Source organism: Prionailurus viverrinus, chromosome X (assembly GCF_022837055.1).
Source record: "Prionailurus viverrinus isolate Anna chromosome X, UM_Priviv_1.0, whole genome shotgun sequence".
Taxonomy (NCBI): Eukaryota; Metazoa; Chordata; class Mammalia; order Carnivora; family Felidae; genus Prionailurus; species Prionailurus viverrinus.
In genome coordinates this window covers 73,416,529-73,427,764 of record NC_062579.1, presented here as the reverse complement: position 1 = coordinate 73,427,764, position 11,236 = coordinate 73,416,529, and the positions used below count along the sequence as shown (strand labels likewise).

The 11,236-nt window shown below is 37.2% G+C and overlaps 2 pseudogenes; both read left to right on the top strand.

Annotated features, from left to right (window-relative positions):
- The first annotated feature begins 350 nt into the window (after window positions 1–350).
- LOC125157708 (60S ribosomal protein L6-like) lies at window positions 351–1,211 on the top strand (annotated as a pseudogene).
- An 8,492-nt stretch (window positions 1,212–9,703) lies between these two features.
- Window positions 9,704–10,875, top strand: LOC125157004 (interferon-stimulated 20 kDa exonuclease-like 2; annotated as a pseudogene).
- Window positions 10,876–11,236: the final 361 nt, after the last annotated feature.

Here is an 11,236-nt window from a genome sequence, read left to right as displayed (position 1 = left end):
ATAAATAAATAAATAAATAAATAATAAATAAATGTAATTGTAAGCCCTTACTCTCCAAATTGATACTTATTTATTGATTGAACATCCTTTCTGTCTAAATTCCATGCCTATTTCCTCCTTAATAATTACAAGCCTGTTTGTCAGGTTAATAACTCACACAAGGGACAAACTCTAGTCACTGCTATTCTCAAAATGATTATTATTATATAAATAAATCTGGCTGTAACAACATAAGTTGTGCCTTTTCTGGGTGCTTATTATTTTTATTTCATTTTCTTCATCCTTTGAGTAGGCTGAGCTGTACAAGTTTAATATTGATTCCTATAGAGTCATCTTTCTCATCTCGCAAGATGGTGGGTGAAAAAGTTGAGAAGCCGGATACTAAGGAGAAGAAACCTGAAGCCAAGAAGGCTGGTGCTGGTGGCAATGTTAAGAAGAGTAGCCTCAAAGCTAAAATGCCAAAGAAGGGGAAACCCCAGTGTAACAGAATCCCTGTCCTAGTCAGTGGAATTGGCAGATATTCCCCATTGGCTATGTATTCCAGAAAGGCCATTCAGCAGTGAAATCCAGGGTTGAAAAGAAGAAGAAAGAGAAAATTTTTGCTACTGTCACAAAGCCAGTTGGTTATGACAAGAATGGTGGGACCAGAGTGGTTAAACTTTGCAAAATGCCTAAGCATTATTCTGCTGAAGATGTGCCTCAAAAACTGTTGAGCCATGGCAAAAAAAACCTTTCAGTCAGCATGTAAGATGGGTGGATGCTGAGATTTAGCACTCAGCACTCCTGGGACCATTTTGATCATCCTCACTGGGCAACACATAGGCAAGAGGGTGGTTTTCCTGACGCAAATGAGCAATGGCTTGCTACTTGTGACTGGCCCTCTGGCCCTCAAATGAGTTCCTCTACATAGAAAACATCAGAAATGTATCATTGACACTTCGGCCAAAATTGCTATCAACAGTGTGAAAATCTCAAAACACCTCACTTCTGCTTACTTCAAGATGAAGAAGCTGTGGAAACCCAGACAGCAGGAAGGTGAGATCTTCAACACAGAGAAATAGAAATAGATTACAGAGCAGCACAAGGTTGATCAGAAAGCTGTGGACTCGTATATTCTGCCAAAAATCAAAGCTGTTCTCCCTCTTCGGGGATGCCTCTGCTCTGTGTTTTCTCTTACAAAAGGAGTTTATCTTCACAAATTGATGTTCTAAATTTCTTACAAAGAACCTAATTAAAAAATTGATCCATTAAAAAATATTTATTCCTATCATTGTGAATGTCAGAATTGGTAGGAATGGTCTCCATGAGGAAGATGAAAGTGATGGTAAATTGTTGCATATATTAATTGGCTTCCAATTAATTACACAATACCACCTGGCCACATTTCAGCTGTGCTGAGAAAGGCCTGAGTGCATAATTATAGCCATATCAAGAAAGATGCCAGCCTTTAGGGTAAGATCACAATTCCTCACCTCATCCCCCAAATATATTTATGGGATATATTTGGCCTAACAATGACATATTCACACAGCCTGGAATCTGGAAGCAAAGAGACCCACCATTTGAACCCTTGCCTTTTCTCTTCTCTCAGTGTTTAGGACACCCATCTGTTGAGATTCTTAGTATGACTTTATGAGGTCTTCGTCCACCTAAGTTTAGCCACTGGAAATAGCAAGATCTGTTCTGCAGCCTTTGACCACCTGGAGGTCCACTTTCATGTGTAGCTGAAGGAAGAGGTTATCTATATACATATATATAGATATATATTTTATAGATATTTATTTTAAAATAAAATAACACATAGGAAGAAATGAAGGAGTTTTGCTTTTGCATTTAAATAAAATTTTCTTTTAATGGCTAGGGCAATTGTTATGCTTTCTTTTCTACCTAAAGGGTGTAGACTGCCATAATCGCTAGCACAGCAACCTAAAAATACAACAGTTTTCTGTGAAGAAGGACTGAACTCTTCACATGAAGCTTCCTAGAGTGTCTTAGTGTGCATTCTCTATAAGCTCAAGCCTAGAGGAATTCAAAACAAGGGCCTTCTGATTCCTGGCTATTTTTCAAATACAATTTCAGTTGATTTGAGTGAAGATTCCAAGTGAATGTTAACCTTCCTTCCTTTCTCTCTGTCTTCCTTCCTTTTTTAAAAATTATAAAAGAGCTTCTTTATTTAAAAAAATTCAAATATTACATAAGTGAAGTTTCATCATTCCCCCCTTTTTTTGATTATTACAATAAGTTTGGTTAATATCCATCACCTCACATATACATTTTTTATTGTGATGAGAACTTTTAGGATGTACTCTTAGCAACTTTTAAATATACAGTACAGTATTAACTATAGTCACAATACTGTACAATGACACTCCAAAAACTTATAACTGGAAGTTTATACCTTTTGACCCCCTTCATCCATTTTGCTCACCCCTAACCTCCACTTCTGGCAACCACCAATCTGTTCTCTGTTTAATCGCACTCTTCAGAGGTAACAATTGTTAACAGATTGGTATAAATTCAGAATTTTAATATGCATATGTAAACATATACAGTTAGATATATAAATTATTTTGGTTTATATAAATTGGATGGTATTTTATATACTTTTCTATGTTTTCTAATTTATCAACATATTATGAATAGTTTCCAACATAAATACATATAGAATTCCCTCACTCATGATTCCATAGTATCCCATTTTCAATCTATTTAACCATTCCCCTATTAACAGAAATCTCATTTATTTCAGTTTTTTCTATATGAATTATGCTACAACAAATGTGTTGTATGACACAAGGTTCTTTTTGGTAACATAAATTATTAGAAATGGAAATCCTGGGTCAAAATGTCTACATATTTAAATGTTGGTAGATTGTCAAATTTCTTTTTACAAAAGCTGTACCAATTTAAACTCTACCAATGTCTAAGAGGGCCTGTTTCCTATAACCCTTACCAATACAGGGTATTTAAATCCTGTAATTTTTTGCCAGTTTGAAAATTTTTTTTCCAGTTCAGTGTTGTTTTAATGTGTATTTCATTCACAGTTGGTGAGGCAGAGCATCTTTCCATATGTTTGATGGCCATTTATGTTCTTTCTCTTGCAGGACCTATTTTCATCAGAAATTGCAGAGGGAAAACAATCCAGCTTTTGTGATAGAGCTCTGGTAATGAAAAAGGTGTGTCTCCTATACTTACTCTGAAAAAGCAAAAGATACTTCTTTTCATTAGAAGTACAAATATGCTTTTTTAAATGATAAAGACTAAAAGGAAAGTAAAATGTGTCACTCTGTGAAAGATACACAGATAGGCTTCATAGTGTATTTCAGAGACACTAAAGCAATTGAATAGAGGAAAACAGAGAAATGGATTGCTGAGGAAGCTGGCAGTGTACTTCTAGCCATCTATCCACTTGTTCATTATTTGAAAACCATTCAATAAATATTTTTGAGCACTTATAATATGCTAATCACTGGGTATCTGGTGGTGAGCAAAGATCCTAGTTTCTGAAGTAAGATTGACTGGTTTTGAATTTTGGCTCCATCTCTTACACTGTGATCTTGTGTGAGTTGCTTAATGTCCTTGTGCTACAGTTACCTCATCTGTAGAATGGGTATAAAAATAGTATGTACTGCATAGGGATGTTGACAGGATTAAATGAGATTAATGCAAGTAAAGTTCTATGCACAGAGTAAGCTCCTAACAAGAGTTATATTTACAATTCTTGACAAATGGATTTTTACTTCCTACCCAAAATCAACTATAGAGAGAGAAGCCAGAGGGAAACATAGATTCCAGGAAAAATATCAACAACTATGGCAATACCACTGTGAGAAGTCCCTGGAGAAACTGAAAACTGCCTCGAACTGATGTGTGTAGAAGTTAGATGGTTGTAGCTTGGTGCAAGGGATGATCAGAGGTATTGGTGATGGGATAGGGCAGAACAAAACTTCTAGAGTTCTGTTCCTTATGATCCCTCGTATATCCTTAGTATAATTTCCGCCTACCTCATTCACTGAAGAAATCAGCTGCAATAGACCAAACTGCCTGTATCAGCAGGCTCATGAGTAGATAGGCAATGCAAAAGTCTTACTGGAGTGACTTGATGGACATAAGGATGGACTAACCAGTTGCCCTCTGACATTCATTCCTCCACCTCTCCCCCTCCAAACTCTTTGATCTGATGGTTTGCAACTCAAGGCAACTAACAAGAAGAGTTGCCTCATAAGGTGCCACGATGCAGGAGTAACAGTAGTTCTGTGGTATCTGGGACTCTTCACTAGGACTGAACTAGAGCCTGGTCCTTGATCCTTGACCCTTTTTTGATATACATTTATGAGATGCAGTAGCTGATACCCCCAGGAAATAAGAATAAGCATACTTAAACCTCTGAGAAGGATGGATGACTACTATAGAAAAGGACAACAAATTGAAAATATATACCATTCAATTCAGAATTACTGGAATAGATGGGCTAATAATTTAAAATATACAAGGTAAATATATTTAAATATTTAAGGTAATAAATTAGTAATATGAAATAAAATAATTTTAAAGGATCAAATGGAAAATATTAGCCATAAAACATATATTTATGTACATATTTACCATTTCTGACACTCTTCATTCCTTTGTGTAGACCTCAATTTTCATTTCATAACATTTTACTTCAGCCTGAAAACAATCCCTTGTCATTTCTTTTTAAATATATTTTTATTATGGAATAGATTTAGATTTATAAAAAATTGCAAAGATGGTACAGAGAGTTTACATATACCTTGCATTCTGTTTCCCCTACTGTTAATATCTTATATTAGTATGGTACATTTCTCACAACTAATGAACCAATATTGATACATTATTGTTAACTAAAATCCATACTTTTTTTGATTTCCTTAGTTTTTAATCTCGTTTCTTTTTTCATTTCTAGAAACACATCCAAGATACCACATTACACTTATTTATCATGTCTCTTTAGGCTCCTCTTGGCTGTGATGGTTACTCAGACTTTCTTTGTTCTTGATGACCTTGACAATTTTGAGGAATACTGGTCGGGTATTTTGTGGATTGTCCTCCATTTGGGTCTGTAGGATGTTTTATTCATGATTAGACTGGGTTATGTGCTCTTGGGAGGAAGACACAAAGTTCACTTCTCATCATATCCTATCATGTGTACATGCTATCAGCATGATTTATCACTGATTATATTAACCTTGATATTTGTCGGAAGCAGTGTTTGTTAGATTTCTCCACTCTAAAGTTACTCTTTCTCCTCTTTTTCCATACTGTTCTCTTTGGAATGGAGTTATTTTGTGCAACCCACATTTGAGGAGTGGAACTTAGGCTCTACCTCCTCAAGCGGAGACAATACCTAATTTATTTGGAATTATTATATATAGGAGGTTTATTATGGGTATATTATCCTCTATTTGTTTACTAAATCTTTTATTTATACCAATATGGACTTATGGATATTTGTTTTATAATTTGGGTTATAATCTAATACTAATTTATTTTCTTTTTCACATAATTCCAACTTTGGCCACTGGGAGCTCTTTCAGTTGATTGCTGTATCTCTTTGACATGACCCCATCATTTTTTCTTTTTTTAACACTTCCTTAGTTTCTGGTATTACAAGATGCTCCAGGCTCATCTTGTCTACTCCCATCTGCAGCCTTAGAGTCTGCCATTTCTACAAAGAGCCCTTGTTTCTTTTATTGCAGAATGATATTAGAAACCAAGATCTGGGCACTGGGTCTAATATTTCCTTTTGTGCAGGTTTGCTGGTGACAAATTCTCTCAGCTTTCATTTGCCTAGCAAAGTATTCCTTTGGTCTTTATTTTTGAAGTTTCTCCCTCCTTGGATATAGAATTCTTTTCCAGGTTATATTCTTTCTGACAAGAAGTCAGTATTCATTCTTATCTTTATTCCCTTATATATAAGGTATTCTTTTTCTTCCTCTGACTGCATTTAGGATTTTCCTGTATCAGTTTTCAGCATATTGATTATGATGTGCCTATACATGTTTTTCTTTGACTTTATACTGCTTAGTCTTGTGGAATTTTTTGGATCTGTGAATTCACAGTTATCATCAAATTGGAAAGCTTTCAGCCATTATTTCTTCAAGCATTTTCTCTGAACCTTCCATTCTGGGACTCCAATTGCTTATAGGCTACACTATTTGATATTGACCCACATGCCACTGAGGCTGTGCTCATCTTTTCTTACATTTTTCTCCTTCTATTTACAAAAAAATTTTTTAATAGAGAAAGAGAAAGGAGAAAGAGAGAGGAGACATAGTGCAAGCAGGGGAGGGGAAGAAAGAGAGGAAGACACAGAATCCAAAGCAGGCTCCAGGCTCTGAGCTGTGAACACAGAACACGACATGGGGCTTGAATGCATGGACTGTGAGATCATGATCTGAGCCAAAGTCAGACACTTAACTGACTGAGCTACCCAGGCGCCCCTCATTTTTTTCTTTTTCTTGGGCTTCAATTTGGATAGTTTCCACTGCTATGTCCTCAAATTTACTCATTTTCCACAGCGTCTAATTTGCTGTCAATCATACCCGGTGAAATTTCCATTTCAAATATTATATAGCCACCTCTAATACTTTCATTTGGTTCTTTCTTATACTTTCCATTTCTTTCCTAATTACTTCAATATTTTACTTTAACCTTTGACCCTTCTTTAACTTTAACCTTAATATTTTAAGAGTGATTCTAAATTTTTGTCTGCTAATTCCATCCTCTCTGTCATTTCTGTGTCTTTTTATGTTGTCTGATATTTCTCCAGGTTATAGGTCATATTTTCCTGCTTCTTCACTTGTTTAGTAGTTCTTTTAATTGGTTGCTGGATATTGTGAAAGTTTTATTGTTGAGAGCTTGGATTTTACTTTTACTTTAGAGAATGTTGAATTTTGTTTTGGGAAGCAAAGTCAGTTTCATATCAGCTTCAAATTTTCAAGTATTGTTGATAAGTTTTGTTATGGTAGGCCTAGGATAGCCTTTATTGAAGGGCTAGATTATCCCACACTAAAGTGTCATCATCCTGGGGTCTCTACTTAAATTTCTTGATTCTCAACATTTGTCTGCTATGGCTGGCTGGAAATCAATCATTTCCTAGCCGTGTATGAGCTCTAGGAATTGTTCATTCCCCAGCAGTTGTTCTTTGCCCATTCTCATTGGAATTTTGCTTTATGCATGCAGAGCTCAGTAAGTATCAAAGATTCAAGGGTGTTGCTAAGCCAATTGTAGAGTTCTTTCTTTGCATAGCTCTCTCCTCTCCACTTCTCTGTTCCACTAATTGTAGCTGCCTCAGCCTCCCTGAATTCTGATCTCTGACTCTTCAAATCAGCAAGATCACTATGTTGTGCTTGGACTTTCCATCCCTATGCTGTTGTCCAGAAATTGCCTGTAGGCAGCAAGGTGAGACAATCATAGAGATTATCTCATTTTTTCCCCTTCTTTCAAAAATTGCAGTCTTGCACTGCCTGTTGTCTATTGTCTGAAAACAATTGTCTCCTATATTTTGTTCAGTTTTCTAGTCATTTATGGTAAGAAGACAAGACCGTGCCAGTTTCTCTGTCATGAATGTAAGTGGAAATTCTATTCATAAAAAATATAATAATTGAAATTAAAAAAATATGACTGGCGGAGTTAATACCAGTATAAATTTAGCTGAGGAACAAATTAGTGAGTTAAATATAAAATTGAAGAACTTTCCCAGAAGATAGCAGGAAAGGGTAAAAAGATAGAAAATATAAAAGAAAAGCTGTAGGATATGGAAGATGGAAGTAAAATTCCAACATCAAATAAAAGCAGTCCAAGAAATAGAGAAAATAAAAAATAGGGAGAAGTAACTACCTTAAGAAATAAGGGACAAATTATGGAAAGGGCTCAAATGTCCATCAACTGATGAATGGATAAAGAAGATGTGGTTTATATATACAATGGAACACTACTTGGTAATGAGAAAGAATGAAATCTTGCCATTTTCAACAATGTGGATGGAACTGGAGGATATTTTGCTAAGTGAAATAAGTCAAAGAAAGATATCACATGTTTTCATTCATATGTGGAATTTGAGAAACTTAACAAAAGAGCATGGGTAATGGAAGGGGAAAAGTAGTTTCAAACAGAGAGGGAGGCAAACTGTAAGATACTCTTAAATACAGAGAACAAACTGAGGATTGATGGGGCCCAGGGTGGGGAGGGGAAATGGGTGATGGCATTGAGGAGGGCACTTGTTGGGACGAGCACTGGGTGTTGTATGTAAACGATGAATCATGGGAATCTACTCCTGAAGCCCAGAGAACACTGTATACACTGTATGTTAGTTAACTTGACAATAAATTATATTAAAAAAAGAAATAATGGAGATAAATGTTTTGGAATTGAAAAATAATGAGAGACTTCATGTAGTAAAGAGTCATAGAGAGTCAAACAGGAGAGAAAAGGAGAACTTATACTAGATACTCTATAATAAACATTAAGAGAATCAAAGAGAAAATTCTAAAAGTGTCCTGAAAGAACAAATGGTGCACCTACAAAGGAACAAGAATCAGGTTGATCTCAGACTTCTCAATAGCAGCATTAGATGTAAGAAGAAAATAAATTATCATTGGGGAGATTAATAGGTGAGTGTCACAGAGAAAAAGGCTGGGAGAGAGGAGAAACCAGAGGAAGAACTGAATTAATTGGTAATTGATCAAAAGCTTCCACAGCTATAGTTTAATGGTACAAAAGGTCTTGTGCATATCTTCAAGAAGAGAAAATTAGTCATGATTTTTCCCCACTGGATCATCTTTCTTCCCTGGAGTTAAAAGGAATAATTTCATCTTGCATTTGCATTACATTTTATACAGTTAAAATTATGTTAATATTCATTACCACATTTAAACTTTTTTGGAACAGAAAGCTCAAATGTTACTGTGTTCAAGTAGTGTTGTTTGCCTTATTGTATAGACCAGAAAGTTGAGACCCATTAAATTATGCCATGAATTGCTCACAGAGCCAAACCTAGACCCCTACATTTCTAACTCCCACATTTATGCTGTTTCTTCAGCATAATGAAGGAGCATGAAAACTCTGGAGAGCCGGGTGGATTGTGAACTGATTGGTCCAATGGACCTTGCTTGGAAAGGCCTTTTGGCTGGGAGTGGGCATTCTTAGATGAAAAGGTAATTGTGTCACTCATGAGAAGGCTGTATTTGGCTTATATAACATGATTGTCCTAAGCTCTGAGATATGATAAGATAATGAAAAAAACATCTCTTTTCCCACTTGGAGTTCTTATTAGTCATTTATGTGGATAAGGTTTTATTGGGATACTTATTGTAAATGTGACATACATGAAGAGTGGTTGCAATTGCATTTTTAGAGCATAAATGTATGATAATGAATTTCATGGCAACTCATACAAATCTCCTTGTCTTAAAAGCTACCAGCAGGAGAGACATAACTCTGTCAGAGAAATGACAGAAAGAAACCTCTCTTCTAATTTTTTCTTCTTAAATATGAAATGTCTCTTTCCCACGGAGCCCATAAAGGCTTTCATGTTATCAGCTATACATGAACATTCTTTTTACCAACTACCCTAAGGTTCTAAAAGTCCCAGTGAAGGAACAAAAAAGAGCATAATAATTCTCAGAAACTGGCTGAGCACTACAATCTCAACACCTCCTAATTAGAGGGAAATGGAATCATGAATGCAGCAGTGTGTCTAGACCTAAGACTTGTCTCCTCTTCGGTAGAGTTATGAGCTTCAGAAAACCTGTTCCATCAGTGTAGAATGTGTTCTCCTGATTTTGTAACTATGCTTTCATTTGTGTCTCCATTTGAAAGATGTACTCTGTGAGAATCTGGAAACCCCTGTCTCCCCACTAGACACACATGCACATACACTCCCTCTCATGCTATGAAAGCACAGCCCTTGCACAGACCATTGAAAATTAAAATAGAAATAAGGATGGATGGAGTCTGAATTGTATGTTAGGACATTTCGGAGCCCTATGTATCAAATTATAAACAAAGCAAATAAAGAACCTGATCTGATAGTGAAGTCCAAAATGGGAGTTCCAGAGTGCCCTTCCAAAGATTATGAGCCACTCAACTTGCCTCTAGAAGTAAGGACCCCAGAAGAACCCTACTCAGAAGAATGCTCTATGGAACTCTACCCAATCTCATTCAGAGAATAAATGCTCTGGAGCATCCTAGAAGATGCCAAAGAAGATGATGCCAATTGACTGTGAGATGGTGGGCACAGGACCCCAGGGGCATATAAGTTCTTTGGCCTGATGTAGCACTGTCAACTATCACGGAGATGTGCTTTATGATGAATACATCCTTCCCCCCTGCCACATCGTGGACTACCGGACAAGATAGAGTGGCATCTGGAAGCAGTGCATGATGAATGATACACCCTTTAAGATTACTCAGAACTATATCTTGAAGATACTCACAGGGAAGATAATGGTGGGGCATCCCATTCACAATTTCAAAGCCCTTTAGTACTTCCACACCACATCCCTCACCTGCAACACCTCCCATATCCTCCCAGCCATCAAACGGAAGGTTGACTGCCTGGAGAATGCTACCATGTCTCTGAAGCATCTCACCAAGAAGCTTCTGAAATGGGACATCCAGATTGGGAAAAGTGGACATTCTTCTGTGGAAGACGCTCAAGTCACCATGAAGTTGTATGAGTTGGCTGAAGTCGGGTGGGAACAGCCTGCCCCAGAATCCCCGAAAAGACTAGTGGCAATGGGGACGCTGGTGATGTGGGAAGGCAGAAGCAGCACTGCACCCAGGAGAAACAGGGCCTTCGACCAGTGGACAGCTCTACCAGCTCCACCTCTTTGCAAACTCAAGTTGTGAGGGAGAGAGAGCTTCCATCCAGACTTAATATCGATCGAAATTACGGGGCGCCTGGGTGGCGCAGTCGGTTAAGCGTCCGACTTCAGCCAGGTCACGATCTCGCGGTCTGTGAGTTCGAGCCCCGCGTCGGGCTCTGGGCTGATGGCTCAGAGCCTGGAGCCTGTTTCCGACTCTGTGTCTCCCTCTCTCTCTGCCCCTCCCCCATTCATGCTCTGTCTCTCTCTGTCCCAAAAATAAATAAACGTTGAAAAAAAAATTTAAAAAAAGAAATTTCACCTCAAGTATTGTGTTCTGTGTCTGGCTAAATATCCCGTGGAAGGTGGAAGGCTCCATGTCAGAATGAGCCCTATACTGTTTATAT